The sequence below is a fragment of the Chenopodium album genome, chromosome 7, assembly GCF_948465745.1.
Source record: "Chenopodium album chromosome 7, dcCheAlbu1.1, whole genome shotgun sequence".
In the NCBI taxonomy this organism is placed as follows: domain Eukaryota; kingdom Viridiplantae; phylum Streptophyta; class Magnoliopsida; order Caryophyllales; family Amaranthaceae; genus Chenopodium; species Chenopodium album.
The window spans coordinates 36,906,525-36,922,462 of record NC_137840.1 but is presented as its reverse complement, the minus strand read 5'-3'; the positions used below and the strand labels follow the sequence as shown (position 1 = coordinate 36,922,462).

The 15,938-nt window shown below is 34.4% G+C and overlaps 1 long non-coding RNA gene across 1 annotated transcript; it reads left to right on the top strand.

The window, feature by feature from the left end:
• The first annotated feature begins 9,202 nt into the window (after nucleotides 1-9,202).
• LOC145641054 (uncharacterized) lies at nucleotides 9,203-13,934 on the top strand. Its single transcript, XR_014115127.1, has 3 exons — nucleotides 9,203-9,502; nucleotides 10,148-10,249; nucleotides 13,907-13,934. It is a non-coding gene; the product is annotated as an uncharacterized LOC145641054 (long non-coding RNA).
• Nucleotides 13,935-15,938: the final 2,004 nt, after the last annotated feature.

The following is a 15,938-nucleotide window of genomic DNA, read 5'->3' as shown; positions in this document are numbered from 1 at the left end:
ATCATCTTGAGAAAGTTTCTTGAGGTAAAATCCATCACGTAGAGAATGTAGAATTATATCATGAATCTGATGATCTTTGCATGGTCTCCCTAACATACTCATGAGGTTAAATAATTGAACCATCATATCCCCTTGAATCTAACTGATTGGCCTGACATGAGTTTTCTCGAAATTATCTCGACATTTATCATGTAGGTTTCAAACCTAATATTTCCAGTCAAGGATTCGACGTTCTTGGGAACCATATTAATGAGATCCTCGACGTTTCCATCAAATATAATTCTCCATCCACATGGGAATTCAGTATTCCATTGCAAACATCACGTAAGCAGTTGAATAAGAGGTAAGGTTCATAATCCATGAATCTTCTAGCCCAATCCTCTTGAATAGATGATAACATTACATATATGACTCTTTAGAATATGAAACATTTTTCAAATGCTTCTCAAGAGTCATGTCTGGACTAAATCTGCCCTCGATTGGTAAGTCTAAACGAAATTTGATATTTTCGTTCCTTAGAACACTTATATGTTCGCTTTCCCAATCGGTTAAGTTCAGAAAATTAAGCCTTGTTTTCATTGTTGGTGGTAAAGCATTATTGTCATCATTGTTACGGCTACCAATCTATGTCAAAATAAGGCAAAGTTTAATGATTATGTTTAATTTAAAATTTAAAGTATCATAAACGAAATAAATAGGTAACTTTAAAAGCATTTTATTCAATAATTAAATGATCCTAATTGAATTTTAAGTGATTCCAAGACCATTTATTCATGCAATAATTAACCGGACTTTGGCCCTACCATCAAACATTACATTTTCAAGGTGAGTAAACTCTTTATTAATTACAACTCTTGTAACTCTTGGTTGAATAATTAATCACCACATGTTTAATTATTACCCTTTTCTTCAAGGTTCTAAACTCTTTAGGTAACCTTGTTAAGCACAACCAATCAAAATTGTAAAACTTGATTTACCCCAAATCTCCCAAGATATAGAATGACACCTATCTTTGGCATGACCCATCATAAATATCAAAGGTTTATTGGGTTTTTAATTGGAAAAGTAATCTCAATATTACTGGGACCTAGATTTATTATGTTGTGATTATTTAGTAAACTCTAGCGCATCATCAATTAACATAAATAAAGTCTAACATGCATAATCTACCAATGCAATTAAACATGACATAGTATGGTCCCTTAGTCCTAAGAAAACTAGAAATTAAAATGCTCCCACTAGAATCATCATGGATTTCCATCCACCTTGCTCCTTTGGGCGTTCACTTCATGAGCTTCTTTGGACTAACACTATTTAAATAACTAGTCTATTTACTTTAAATAAAAGTTACAAAAATACTTAACGGTACGCAGACCGTATTTAGATAACAAAAATGCATCACTATGCGTAGATCATATTTAGAATCTATAGGTCGTAATAGTCTATATATAGCAACATAATATCATATATTATAAAAGTGTCATATAATAAATCACTTAACATGCTTATCTAAACTAAAACATCGAATTTTCATAATTAAGGCAACACATTTCCTAAAATATCTCATATTTCAAATTTAGATAATATAGATAGATTCAAATCTTATTTTAATCTAGAAAGATAAATCATATTTAATCTTCCATGATTATCTTAACGACTTTAGGAGATTATATCCTAATTACTAGCCAATCAAATAATTTTAAAATCAATTATATCCTAATCTTATTATGGGTTAATCTCATTATTTAAATAAATTATTATCTTTTTGGAATATGCTCAGAATATCCTAATCAATCTTATCCAAAATTAACCATTTTAATTATGGATAAAAACCAATTTAACAACTTTAAATATGGATAATATCAAATTTAACAAGTTTTGTAAGATTTGATTTATCCTAAACAAAAGATTTTTATCCAAAATAAAAGATTATATTTCAAAAATATCTTATTTTATCCCAAAATAAATCATATTTATCTTGAAATATTTTTAAAATAAAATAATTAAAATTTTTTTTAACCGTGCAACACACACCGGCCACCGTGGTTGGCTAGCCGGAGCTAGCCAGGGTGGCTGGCAACTTTTCCAGTAGCCACTGCCGTAGGGCAGTAGTGTGTAGCAGCACCTGCCGTGCGTGGCCAATCAAGGTGGTTGGCCGCCTTACGGCAGCCACTACCGTAAAAGCAGCAACAAGAGCAACAATAACAACAACACTACATCCGTGGCAGCAGCTATGAAATGCTTGCACACAGCTGACCACTAGGTCGGTAGCTGTCGTTGTTGCGCCACAAGTCGCGGCTGTCGGCCTAAATATTTTTTTTTGTTTTTAATTAAATCAAAATAGCTTTTTTTAAAATTAAATTAAATCAGTCCAAATTTTAAAATTAAATCATCATTCAATATTAAAGTTAGGATTTATTATAAAATTAATCCCAATTTAATTCTAACTCTTAAAATTAATTCGATGATCATACACAAAACATTTTTACGCATAAAATAAATCCGATTAAAATTATGAAGCATAAAACAATTTGAATTAAATTAAAATTAAACACAAAATCAAATTTTAGGGCTATTAATTTCGAAACAATCAATTCAAATATTAGGGTTAGGGTTTTTCAAAAAAATTTAAATTAGGGTTATAGGGTTCGATATTTTCGAATGCTCTAGGGCTTAATTCGGTCCTCTTCATGGCTATTTAAAGCATAATTAAATCATATTTAACAATTCCAAAAGTTTAATCACATTAAAATAATAATTGAACAATAATTAAATTAATTTCTCCCTCTTAATTGATTATAAAATTAACATGGACCCTAACGTATTATTATAATATAGCGAGTTCATGCAAGAGTCTCGGATACCACTGTAGGAGTTTATAGGCACTATAAAGCGGAAAATCATGAATCATATTTAATCAAGTACCTAATCCCAAGATCGCATGCATAACACACAAGACATATAAATATACCTTTGAATCGTGAATTCCACGTAGCAATTTGACATGCAAATCAGGGAGAGAATAGAGCCCCAAGCGTTGCTCCTATACTTAGTGCACCAGCTTCGAACGGACCATCCACCAATACTAGATTGGTCGAGTGAAATGGAAAACCGTGATCACCACGTCTTTAATGGAAAAGGACGACCACCACAAAGCACCACCACCATGAACCACCTTGAGAGGTGCCGGGAAGGAGAGAGTGTCGTGAAATAGAGAGAGAAAGAAAGAGATTTGAGGGGCTTGGTCTTGTGTTTGCTAACTCAGGTTTTTGATCTTACTAATCAATTGAATTGCTATGCAAAAACCTAGGCAACTAGTCTACTTATAATTACATTATAACTAGACTAGGTTAGGAAGCCCAAAACCCTCCAACCTTCTCCATATGGCCGGCCACTATAGGGGATGAGGCCCATCATGGGCCTCATCTTCTTGTGCTCGATCTAGGTCCTTTATGTGACCTTATAGGATTCATCCAATTTAGGCTTTGGCATATTTTTCTATCCCAAAGATCGTTAGTACCTCAACCTCTGATATAACGACGACCCAAATGTACGAACTTAATTATCTCTAGAATTTGATCCATTTATATCTAGTAATTGCACATGACGAAGGCATAATTCTTTCAGTTGGCTCGAGGAATAGATTTGACAAAAACCGATCACTCAAGGTAGATACCATATCATCTGCTAGATAGTATCTTAAATTGTACAATGTTTTATTTACTGGGTATTGTATGTTAAGGCTATGGCCTTTAAGAAGCTCATCCCTTGCACACCACATAACCAACATACTTGTGTATTTCAACTTATGTTTTTTTTTTTTTTTTTTTTTTTTTTTTTTTTTTTTTTTTTCATCTCATATTTACTAGACTATGTTTCTTGTAAAAAGACATACAAGATCAGGGGTTGCATATTTGAAAATGACAATGTGGCCTGGTGTAGCAAATTAATTGCCCTAGTAGTCCCCAATCCATTTCTATTGACATTATGTGCATTAATATTTAGCGAAAGTACTTTGAGTGGGACCTAGGGATGGCAATGGATCCGTATCCGACCTGGATCCGTGGATCCATATCTGTTTTCACGGATATGGATCTTTAAAATTTAGACCCGACAGATCCGAATCTTGTGCTAAAAAACAGATCTGGATACGGGTCTAACAAAAATACCCGTATCCAGATCCGTTTAGCCGTTTTTAATAAATTTTTATTTTAAAACTGTAGGCCCAGCCCACAGCATGTTATACTGAGACTTTTTGTTTCATTATTGTTTATACTAATTTAAAGAGAGAGTGGAGCTCCTTTACTGCTCACTATTCCTCTCATGTTGATTTGATTTTTTGATTTTTTTATTTTTGATTTTTTTTTTATCTTATCAGTATAATTGTTACTATAACTTGCAATTAGTTGGTACTTTAACTTACTTAATTTTTTTTATAGAAAAAAACACTTAGTTTGTTATTTAAAATAAGTGAAATGTACAAGATCCGTTTTGGATCCGTTTTAGACCCGGACCCGTAGGATCCAACAGATATGGATATGGATCCCACTTTTTCATACCCGGCGAATCCGGATCGGATCTAGATCCTGGGAATAAAAATGGATCTGGATTTAGATCCAGTCGAATTCTGTCTAGATTTGACCCGTTGCCATCCCTAGTTAGGCCTGCCATCTTTTCATTCAAAGTTGAACTAGTAACACTGGCACAACCCTCATTATAAGTCTCAAGTTTGGGTCTAGTTGTATAGGATCATCATCCTCTTTAAACTCGTCTTAAAATAGTGTTCTTGACAAAAAAGAAGTCAAATACTCAATCTCTAACTGGTTTCAAAGTGATAACCTCAACGTAACACAACAAAACAATAAAGAAGTTATCCACCAAAAAGTTTTAGAAGAGTTGGATCGCTAAAGAAATGAATAGATGAACATATGATAAAACATGATACATTTTCCATTAATTAAAAGATAAAGTTAGCACTAGAATAGTACATGGTGAAGGAAATATTACTGGCACGTTCATACAATTGGAATAAATGGACGATCTTCAATACATGCTAAGTAGACTAACCGATAATCTAGTTACTAAGCCGAGGAAAGTAAAAAAGTTGTAAAGAAGGCTTAAAAGGAAAATGAATGCTTGTGTTAGTTGATCGATGATGCCTTTTCTCTAAAGTCTTTCCTCTATTTATAAGCAAAGCACTCCTTGAAAGTCTCTCCATGATCTTCTCATAACTGTTGGTTGGTTCATAATCTTGGTGCAAAATCTATGTTTTAATATTAGTTTTAACTGTTTGATCTTCCTTAGTATTGAGCCTCTTTCCTTGGGCTTGATATTTATCCTTGGCCTTCATTTAATATCATGATTTGCTTGGCTTCGGGCCGTCTAATATTCAGAGTTAGATACTCCAATTAAGGTCAAATTTATTAGTTAAATTCCATGGTCAATGTAAGTCAACTAAATTTTGATTTTGGGTTCAACAATAATTAATTTTATAAAAAATATTCTAAAAACATGGAACTTAGTGTGTACTTAGTTTGAACCGGTTTTAAAATCTAAGGACCTTGAAATAGAATTTGTCGAAATAAGGTCCTTTTTTTTTAAATAGGGTATGACATTGGTTTAACCGAGTTTAGATCCATGCTTGTCAAGTCAAAGCTAGTTATGATTCTAAAATAGGGTAATCGGATTTTTTGTTCACACCTAGCCAGTGTTACCGAATTAGAGTACATATATATAATACACAAGTTAAAATTGGTGTTGTACACATCATCATCTTAAAATATTGTGTAATTTAAAAAAGATGTAATTTATTTTTGGAAGAATATCATGTCTTTAACCCTAATAAGGAAAAAATATCAAAGTTAGAGTGAAACAAATTACTTGAGATTTGAATTGATATTTCATTAATTATGAGTATAACTTTTTGTAATAAGAAAATCTTTAAGACTTTTGTACGCCCTTTATGTAGTTTATTTTATTCTAAATTTTTGAATAATAGTTTCGATTTAGTTAGCATGAATTTTACTATTTTACTAAATTTTCATTTACTAATAAAAATATATGTTATTACTAATTACTTACTAGTGCGTGTATTTTTTGAGTAAATATATGTTTAAGGTAAATTCTAATAAACATTAGTAAGCTTACGCAAGTTTAATTTACAACTAAAATGAGCTGTAATAAGGTCTGATAAGTTCCAGTATATCTGGATAAGTGAATTTGAGTTTGTAGAAAACAACCTTAATTACACCCTAATTTATTTTCTAGCTTTTCATTAAATGTCCTCAAATAATTTTATTTGAAAGTAATAATGTGAGTGTATCAAGTTGAATATAAAAGATCATCAACCATTGGTTGTTAGTTTATATATGATGAATCACTCTCTAATCCCAAGTTTTCTACAAGCCTAAATATTATCTTTCCAATCTCACTCATTCCAACATTTTCCCCTTGATTTTTACCTCCTTCAATCTTCCACCCAATACTTCAATTTTAACAAGCTTAGTACTTAATCTTTCTCTCTTTAAATCAAAATATTTAACAATCATAATGACATATGACGATGGAGAATTTTATAGATCTTGTATAGAGTTGTTAGACTATTCAGACCCCCCTTCATTATTCTCATATTTTTTTCCTGGTATTTCACCAACATCAATGGAAAGATTTTTTATTTGGTGGCGTTATTGCCATTGTTTCTTTTGATTTATCTCAAACTAAATCAACCACAAACACCATCACTGATGACGTGGCCAATGTCATTTCACCATTCGAAAATAATACTTACCTCAGTAATAACCCTGATTCTTTGTACGGTGTTGGGAATATCGTCATTTTCCCAACAATTACGAAGAAAGAAGATACAGACTTTGTGAATGGGCTGCTTGTTGATGAAGAAAAGTCTAAAAAATTTTAAGTTGGTTACAGCCGGAGGTCTAAGTGTCAAATTAGAGAGAGTAGAGTGAATAGAGTGTTGTATTTCGTATTAGGGGTATGCACAAATATATATACAAGAGATTAGGGCACAAGAACTAGGCCCGTTAGCTATATATCTATATACTAAATATAGGCCCTAACACCCCCCCCCCCCCTCAAGTTGGAGCATGCAAATCACAAATGCCCAACTTGCCAAGTAAATACATGAATTGACTTTTACTCAAAGCCTTGGTGAAAATATCCGCTAATTGGTCCGTTGTCCTCACATAAGACGGACTAATGATACCGTCCTTAATCAGATCACGAAGATAATAGCAATCCACCTCAATGTGCTTGGTACGCTCATGGAAAACCAGATTTTGCGCAATATACAAAGCAGATTGATTATCACAAAACAAACTCATTGCGCGGGGATGCGAGACACCCAAACTCAGAAGAAGACACTAGTAGAAAAAGGCTCATTGCGTCGCCATATTTGCGTCACTCATTCTAAAGAACGAAGCAAATGTGTATTTTTACCATACTTTAAAGTTATTTGCGTCGCTTGTTATTAAAGAAGCGACGCAAAAAACAAATGAATGTTAGCTTTCTATCATTTGCGTCGCTCTTATTTATTAAAGCGACGCAAATAAGTTTATTATTTGCGTCACTCATTTACTGACAAGCGACGCAAATAAGGCAGTGAATAATTTGCGTCACTCTTTTAATAAATAAGCGACGCAAATAACAAATTTTCAGCATTTCAGATTTTGTTATTTGCGTCGCATTTTTATTATAAAGTGACGCAAATAACTCTGCTTTAGGTTTTCTGCGCTTTTTTGACCTTAGCTTTTCACTTTCACTAATTCACTAAACAGAGTTGCTTAATTTCGACCCTTCAATCCAACAAATTCGCCCAAAAAACACCCACAAATTCGCCCAAAAAACTGCAATTCCCCAGCAAATTCAACATCCAAAATCGCAATCAAGTTCAACACCCATAATCGGCAGCAAATCCGAGCAATTTCGAGCAAAAATTTAGACCAAAAACCCTAATTAATTCGAACCCTTAAACCCCAGAAAAATTGATTATTTTCGACCAAAAATCCCCCATTTCGAGCAAAAAATGTACTCAATTCCATACGAATTCGAACCCTAGAAACCCCAAAAAATTCAATTAAAAATCCTGCTGAAAAAATTCGAGCAATATCTGAGCTTTTCGAGTGGAAAAATCGCTTAATTTCGCCCCCAAAAACGCGAGGAAGTTCAAGCAAATTACAGCAATGTTGAATTTTTGAATTTTCGAGTGGAAAAATTGCTTAATTTCGCCCCCAAAAATCGATTTCGGCTCGACATTGTTGAATTTTAGAAATCAATTTCACCTATGGTAAGATTGCTTCTATTTATGTTTAATCTTTTCATGGTAGATAGAATGTAGCATTTAACTTGAACAATGACTTAGTTTAATTTCAGGTTTAGTGTTAGTTCACTAATTAGAATTTATATGGCAGATTTAATTGAATTTTTATAATTTTCAGTCATTGAATTTTCATTTGAGCATATTGCATACTTGTGAATTTCAGTCATTGAATTTTTGAAGTCAATTTTCATCTGAGCATATTGCATAGTCATTGAATTTATATGGTTGTTTTGCAATATTTTACTGGTTGCTTGTTTGCATCTTTGAACAGTCTGTAGAATAGCATAGTCATTTGAGCATATTGCATAGTCCCTGAAAACGGATATGTACCATACCGGCATACCCAAGCCTAAATAGCATAGTCAATAACGCATGAATAAATTGTTAACTTTGCAATTTAAGCCAGAAGTAACTTTTATAAACTAAAAAACCAAGAAGGCGTTGCATGATAAGCCAGGCCTCTAGCTTATGTCCTAATAGAGAAGTGATATTGTAATTGGAATGCTAGGCTTAATCATCTGGGATCTTTTCAATATTATGTACGGTATAATTATGGAGCAAATATTGAACTTTTTCTCTTTGGGTCTTTGACCTTTAGAAGTAGGCGGATACTTGTGAAGGTATCACAGCCTCACAGGTTATGTACTCAGCCTTAGTTTTTCTCTGGCGTGTAGGAAATTGTCTTTTACTTTCTCTATGTAGTTTAGTTAAGTAAGGAGCTTATTATTACTTCATGTTATTGGCGTAGGAGTGCAGTCAACTTGACATAGTTGTTCACCTGCAAATCCTGCTTTTATGCGATCTGTTCTTCCACCCAGTGAAATACTATTGCACTGTTTTTGGGGCTTTTTTTTTGTTTTTTTGAAATACCATGGTTTCTTTGAAGTTTCAAACTTCAAACTAAAGTAATTTAATAGATTGTGTTCTTTTACTATGGATAATTGTTAGTGCTCCATTTGTTCTGCAAATTTGTTTGCATTTAGTCTGTAGATTTTTACAGTTGCTGTTTTGCAATATACTACTGGTTGACATCTATGATTCTTTGAATGTCTTATTAAAATTATTTTTTATCATTTAATTTTTTTTGTAGGCATCATCATAATGGGCGATGGGAAGCACGAATTGGGTGCGTTTATGAGAACAAGTACCTCTACTTAGGCACTTTCAGTAATGTCCTGAACTCTATTTCTCTCGTGCTCGCTCTTGTTCTATGAGATTTAGGATCACGAGCACACACGCAAATACGTGGTCAGACAAATGGATTATCATAATCACAGGGACAAAGATACTTAATATTTGGACTGTCCCTTTTGGTTTGGTCACTTTCTGTGATCATCATATATAGTATATGTTGTATGTATTCCTGTCCACTATAAACAATAAGATATAAAGGAAAGGGGGTGAGTACGGTACCAGTTGATCTGCCATTAATTAAAAAATTGCTCCTACGGACTCACATGGCGTCACGTGAGTCAAATATTGTGAATACCTCTTAGGAATGGGTTGCTTGATTTGATTTTATGAAGAAAATTATTAGTATGATTAATTAATTAGGTAAGGTTTTGGTGAAAATTATGATCCACTAAGATTCCTACTCTTTGCTTGAACCCCGTCACACCTGACTATTACATATGCAGTTATGCACCCCCACCTTTACTTATAAAGATATGTAATAAAGTCAAATTTGATCAGAAAAGAAAACAAAAAGAGGATTAAAGAATAGAATCAATGTCGAATAACAACTTTTATGTCACATGGCAGATTAAGTTGAATCAACTATGTTGGTTTAATATATGTAATTTTTTATGGCAGATTCTTAATTATGCGGAAGTGAATTCCACAAGTTGCTCGAGGTTCTGGTTGTGGACAAACGATTAAGGCGGTAGTACGCATACGAGATTGTCTTCACTTGTGGTATATATATCTGAACCATTCTTTGCAATATTAACTTATTTGTTCTGGTTGGTATAATGATTGTGAATTGTATGAGATTTTTAATTGTGATATAATTGATTGGAATTGCAATAATACTTGCATCATTGACTTAGATACCCGTTCAGGGCTTACTCATTAGGAGTAAGTCTTGAATAGTCCCCGGTTTGGGACTGTTCTTGAATGTTCTATCTCATTTAGGTGATAACTACTTGAATTGTTTTGGATCTAAGAAGATCATGGCTCACTATTTCCCGATTGTTCTCTGGGTACATATGTTGATAGCCGATTATCTACATTGTGTGCTTGGAGAACTATAGGGAAATGCTGCCGGATTTTCTTTAGAACCAAACTTTACAAGTAGTTATTAGTGAGATAGGACATTCAAGAATGGGTTAGGTTGGAGTGATAAGGACCTTATTGGATCATCCGGAGTTGCATTTACATGATATAAACTTTGAATGAAAATGTTTGATGCCTTATATTCTTGTTTATGGTTAAGGAGCTATATATGTTACAAAATATACACATTATCTTAAAATTAATTTTGTTATTCAGTGGTTGAAAATGGATCGAAGTTGGATGTATGGTAAACGAAATTGTACAAGTTTTTTACGAGGAATTGAAGAGTTTAGCACTGTTGCCTTAAAACACCAAACAGAGAATAAGTCAAAGAATATTCTTTGTCCTTGTTGTGACTGTAATAATTCGAGGGGATATCGTGATATAGTTGATATTAAAGATCATCTAATTCGTCGTGGGTTTAAAGAAAACTACACGAGGTGGACATGGCATGGTGAGAGCATATATATTGAGGCAAGTTCTAGTTATTGTCCAAGGGAAGATGAGAATCATTGTGATGATGATAATGACCCCCAAGGTGAGGATATCGATACAGTTGATGATATTGGTGTTGAAAGTGAGAGTGAAGTGGAGAAGGACAGGATAGATGAAATGATGCAAGATGTTGAAGACCATTTCACAGAGTGTCCCCAGACATATGATAGTATTTTGAGAGCTGCTGAAACCCCGTTATATCCTGGTTGTACAAAGTTCACTAAACTTGGTGCTATTATGAAGTTATTCAACTTAAAGGCGAGCAATTGTTGGACTGACAAGGGTTTTACGCAGTTGTTAGAAGCCTTAGTAGAAATGTTTCCCGACGGGAATGAACTTCCAAACTCCACCTATGAGGCCAAGAAACTTATGTGCCCCTTGGGTATGGAGTATGAGAAGATACATGCTTGTCCCAATGACTGTGTGTTGTATCGAAATGAGTATGCTGATTTGCATGAGTGTCCAAGGTGTGGAGTTTCTCGTTACAAGATGAATGATACTGGTGAGATGTGTAAGAAAGGGTCTCCGGCTAAGGTATTATGGTATCTTCCAATTATACCGAGATTTAGGAGACTCTTCTCGGATGAAAAAACTGCAAAATTATTGAGGTGGCATGCTGATGGGAGGAAGAAAGATGGGTTAATGAGGCATCCTGCTGATTCTCCGCAATGGAGGAACATTGATCGAAAGTTCAAGGACTTTGGTGAAGAAGATCGAAATCTTAGGCTTGGTCTTAGTACAGATGGAATGAACCCATTTGGGACACTAAGTACCCAATATAGCACCTGGCCGGTTCTTCTAACTATCTACAATTTGCCTCCTTGGTTATGCATGAAGTCTAGATACATTATGTTGTCCCTTCTAATATCTGGGCCTAAACAACCTGGAAATGACATTGATGTGTATCTAGCGCCTCTCATTGAAGATTTGAAATTGTTGTGGAATGAAGGTGTCCAAATGTTTGATGCATATAGTAAAACCAATTTCACTTTACGTGCCATGATTTTTTGTACGATAAATGACTTCCCAGCTTATGGGAATTTGTCGGGGTACACTGTGAAGGGAAGAACTCCTTGCCCCATTTGTGAAGATGATTTGGAGGCATTGCGCCTAGACAATTGTGGCAAGCATGTATACATGGATAATCGAAGACATCTTCCAGAAGACCACCCTTTTCGATTCAATAAGGGGTCTTTTAATGGAAAAGTGGAGTTGAGAGAAGCTCGTGGCCCTTTACGTGCAAGTGAGGTTTATCAGCGAGTCAAAGACATTGAGAATGAGTTTGGTAAGCCTTACAAAAGCAAATCAACTGGGGGTTACAAGAAGAAGTCTGAGCTATGGTCTCTTCCATATTGGAGACATTTGGAAGTTAGACATTGTCTAGATGTAATGCATATTGAGAAAAATATATGTGATGCCATTGTGGGAACTTTATTAAACATTCCAGGAAAGACAAAGGATGGAGTTAAAGTAAGAAAAGACATGGCTGCTATGGGTCGTTCAGAGTTGGCACCCGAATCTCGAGGAAAACGCTGGTATCTTCCCCCCAGCTTGCTTTACCTTGTCTAAAAAGGAAAAAACTAGCTTCTGTGAGTCATTGCATGGTTTAAAGGTCCCGGCTGGATTTTCTTCTAATTTTTGTAGACTTGTGTCAATGTCTGACTTGAAATTGGGTGGCATGAAATCTCATGATTGTCATGTCTTGATGCAACAATTATTACTAGTTGCCATTCGAGGAATTTTGCCACCTCAAGTGAGGTATACAATTACAATATTATGTGTCTTTTTTAACACTATCTGTAGCAAGGTCATAAATCCAAGTATTTTAGATGACTTGCAAGCAGATATACTTGAGACAATGTGTCGATTTGAAATGTATTTTCCCCCATCTTTTTTTGACGTGATGCCTCATTTGGTTATTCATCTTGTACGTGAAATTAAACTTTGTGGACCAGTGTGTATGAGATACATGTATCCTTTTGAACGAGAAATGGGTGACTTAAAGGGAAAAGTCATGAATCCGGCCAAACCTGAAGCTAGTATTGTACAACGAACAGTTGCTGAGGAAGTGGCAGCATGGGTTGCTCAATATCTTGCACGTTCACAGAAAATTGGGTTGCCAAAGTCTCGACACGATGGGAGGCTTGGAGGTCAAGGTACTATTGGCAGGAAAAGGATATCCATGGGCTTTGAAATGAAAAATAAGGCCGAGCTTTTTGTGTTGCAAAATCTTAGTGAGGTTCATCCTTACTTGGACGAGCACATGCTTTTTCTTAAAAATAAATATCCTTCCAAAAGTGATCTTCAGCTGATAAAGGAGCATAATTGTTCATTCGTTACATGGTTCAAGGAACGAGTGATGTCCCAACTATCCACCACACCTAACGATATATCTGACACATTGAGATGGTTGGCATATGGTGCTAAATGTCAAGTCATGTCATATGAGGGATACGACATTAATGGGTATTCTTTTTACACTAGCCGACAAGATGACAAGTCAACAATGCAAAACAGTGGTGTTAAAGTAGTAGGTTTGTCATCTGAGTATGTTAGTGCACATGATAAAACACTTGTGGATAAGAAGAAATTTTATTATGGTTAAGGCTGATGCTTGGACCTTTAGTTATGAAGACAGTAAGGACATCATTATCAAACGTGAAGATGTCAATCAACTTTTCATAGGAGCTTGGCTGAATATTTCAGTTTTGCAAGTTTTTATGATGTAAGATATTCAAATTTCACTCTTCCCATATACTTATTTATTACCATTTATAATGTTATTACATGATATATATGTAGGGCCTTGAGTGACTTACTCGATACGGAGGAAGTGGCTTCCATTGGATTCATGTGTCCGGAAATGATTTCAGAAACCTATTTGCATAGTGATGCTGATCGTATCCTACTATACATGACACATTTGATGGAAAAACAAAAATCTAAGCAGTTCATCTTATGCCCATACCATGAAAAGTATAAACTTTGAACTTGTATTTATTTGAACTTTGCAAATTGTTGATATTATTTTACTCTTTTACAAATGTGTCTAATTTATTATGTAGGAATCATTGGGTTCTTTTGGTCTTATGCATGGCTAAGCGTGAAGTCATCATCTTTGATTCTTTGAGGCAGAAGCGAAATTTAGCAATTAAGTTTGCAATGACAAAGTAAGTCTAGTTTGTTATTAATGTCATGATTTTATGTGTGTAAGGGTAATGTATATATGTTTTTTGTTTCAAATGTGTAGTGCTTTTCAAAGTTTTAAGGCATTAAGTGGACAATCTAGGGGAAGTAAATTGACATGGCATTTGGGACAGGTTACCTTAATTTCTGACCCTAAATTTTAGTTTCTTAATAATTGAAGTATAGCAATTTAATTCAACTTACAAATATATTACATGTAGTGTCCTCAACAATTGGGTGGACGTGAGTGTGGCTACTACGTCATGCGTTATATGTACGAAATACTTGAACATCACCATAGCAGTGAAGATCTTATTCAGGTATGAGTTGTCAAATATTTCATTTTTGTTTGATAAATACAATTTGATGTTAGCTACAATCTTGAATTAAAACTTTCCTCTTGTATATTTGTTGTGTTGATAGGATTTTTCAAGAACTACACCGTACACCGAGGAGGAGATAAATGAGATCCGAAATATTTGGGCAGAATATTTTACATGTAATGTTGAACTTTAGATTTATCACTTAGCGCATGTTTGACTCTTGTTTTGGATTATAGGCTTGAAATGAAGTAATTTGGTTAATTGGTGTTGGGATGATGAGTATAATGTCTATGATATTGAGATGTAAATTATTGGACAGGTTGTTAATATAATGCCGTCATTCCCAATTTTATGGGTAGGCCAAATTACAAAGGAGACTCTGCCGAAATTTACATTTGCATTATTCAATAATATTGCATTTTAATTTCAATTATATTAGCGTTAGCATATTACTTTATACCTAGGAAAACAGGTACTACAAACATATACAAGGCAATTATTATATTATAATTAAAAAAAAAATTCACCTCATTTGCGTCACTCCTATATAAACAAGTGACACAAATAACAAAAAAATTCATTTATTGGAAGAGTCATTTGCGTCGCTTGTTTATTAAGGAGCGACGCAAATAACAAAAAAAGTTTATCAAAAGAGTCATTTGCGTCGCTTGTTTATGAAGGGGCGACGCAAATGACTAAAAATAAGTTTATCAGAAAAGTCATTTGCGTCGCTCTTTTATAAAGGAGTGACGCAAATAACAAAAAATAAGTTTATCTAAAGAGTTATTTGCGTCGCTCCTTTAGAAAAGAGTGACGCAAATAACTAAAAATATGTTTGTCAGAAAAGTCATTTGCGTCGCCCCTTTATAAACAAGCGACGCAAATGACAAAAAATAAGTTTATATAAAAAGTCATTTGCGTCGCTTGTTTATAAAGGAGCGACGCAAATGACAAAAAATAAGTTTATAAAAAAAGTCATTTGCGTCGCTTGTTTATAAAGGAGCGACGCAAATGACTCTTATTTGCGTCGCCCCTAGGAGCGACGCAAATGACTTAAAAGTCATTTGCGTCGCGAGCAGTTGCGTCGCTCATAGAAGCGACCCAAATACACTATAAATGAGCGACGCAAATAAGCCTTTTTCTACTAGTGAGAGCCTTTAACCATTTCAACTCATCAGTAGTTTTAGACATAGAGCGGAATTCGGCCTCTGAAGAAGACTTGGCCACAGTGTCTTGCTTCTTAGTCTTCCAAGAGATAGGAGAAGCACCAAGAAACACCAACCAGCCAGTGATAGATCGTCGTGACAAAGGACAACCTGCCCAAT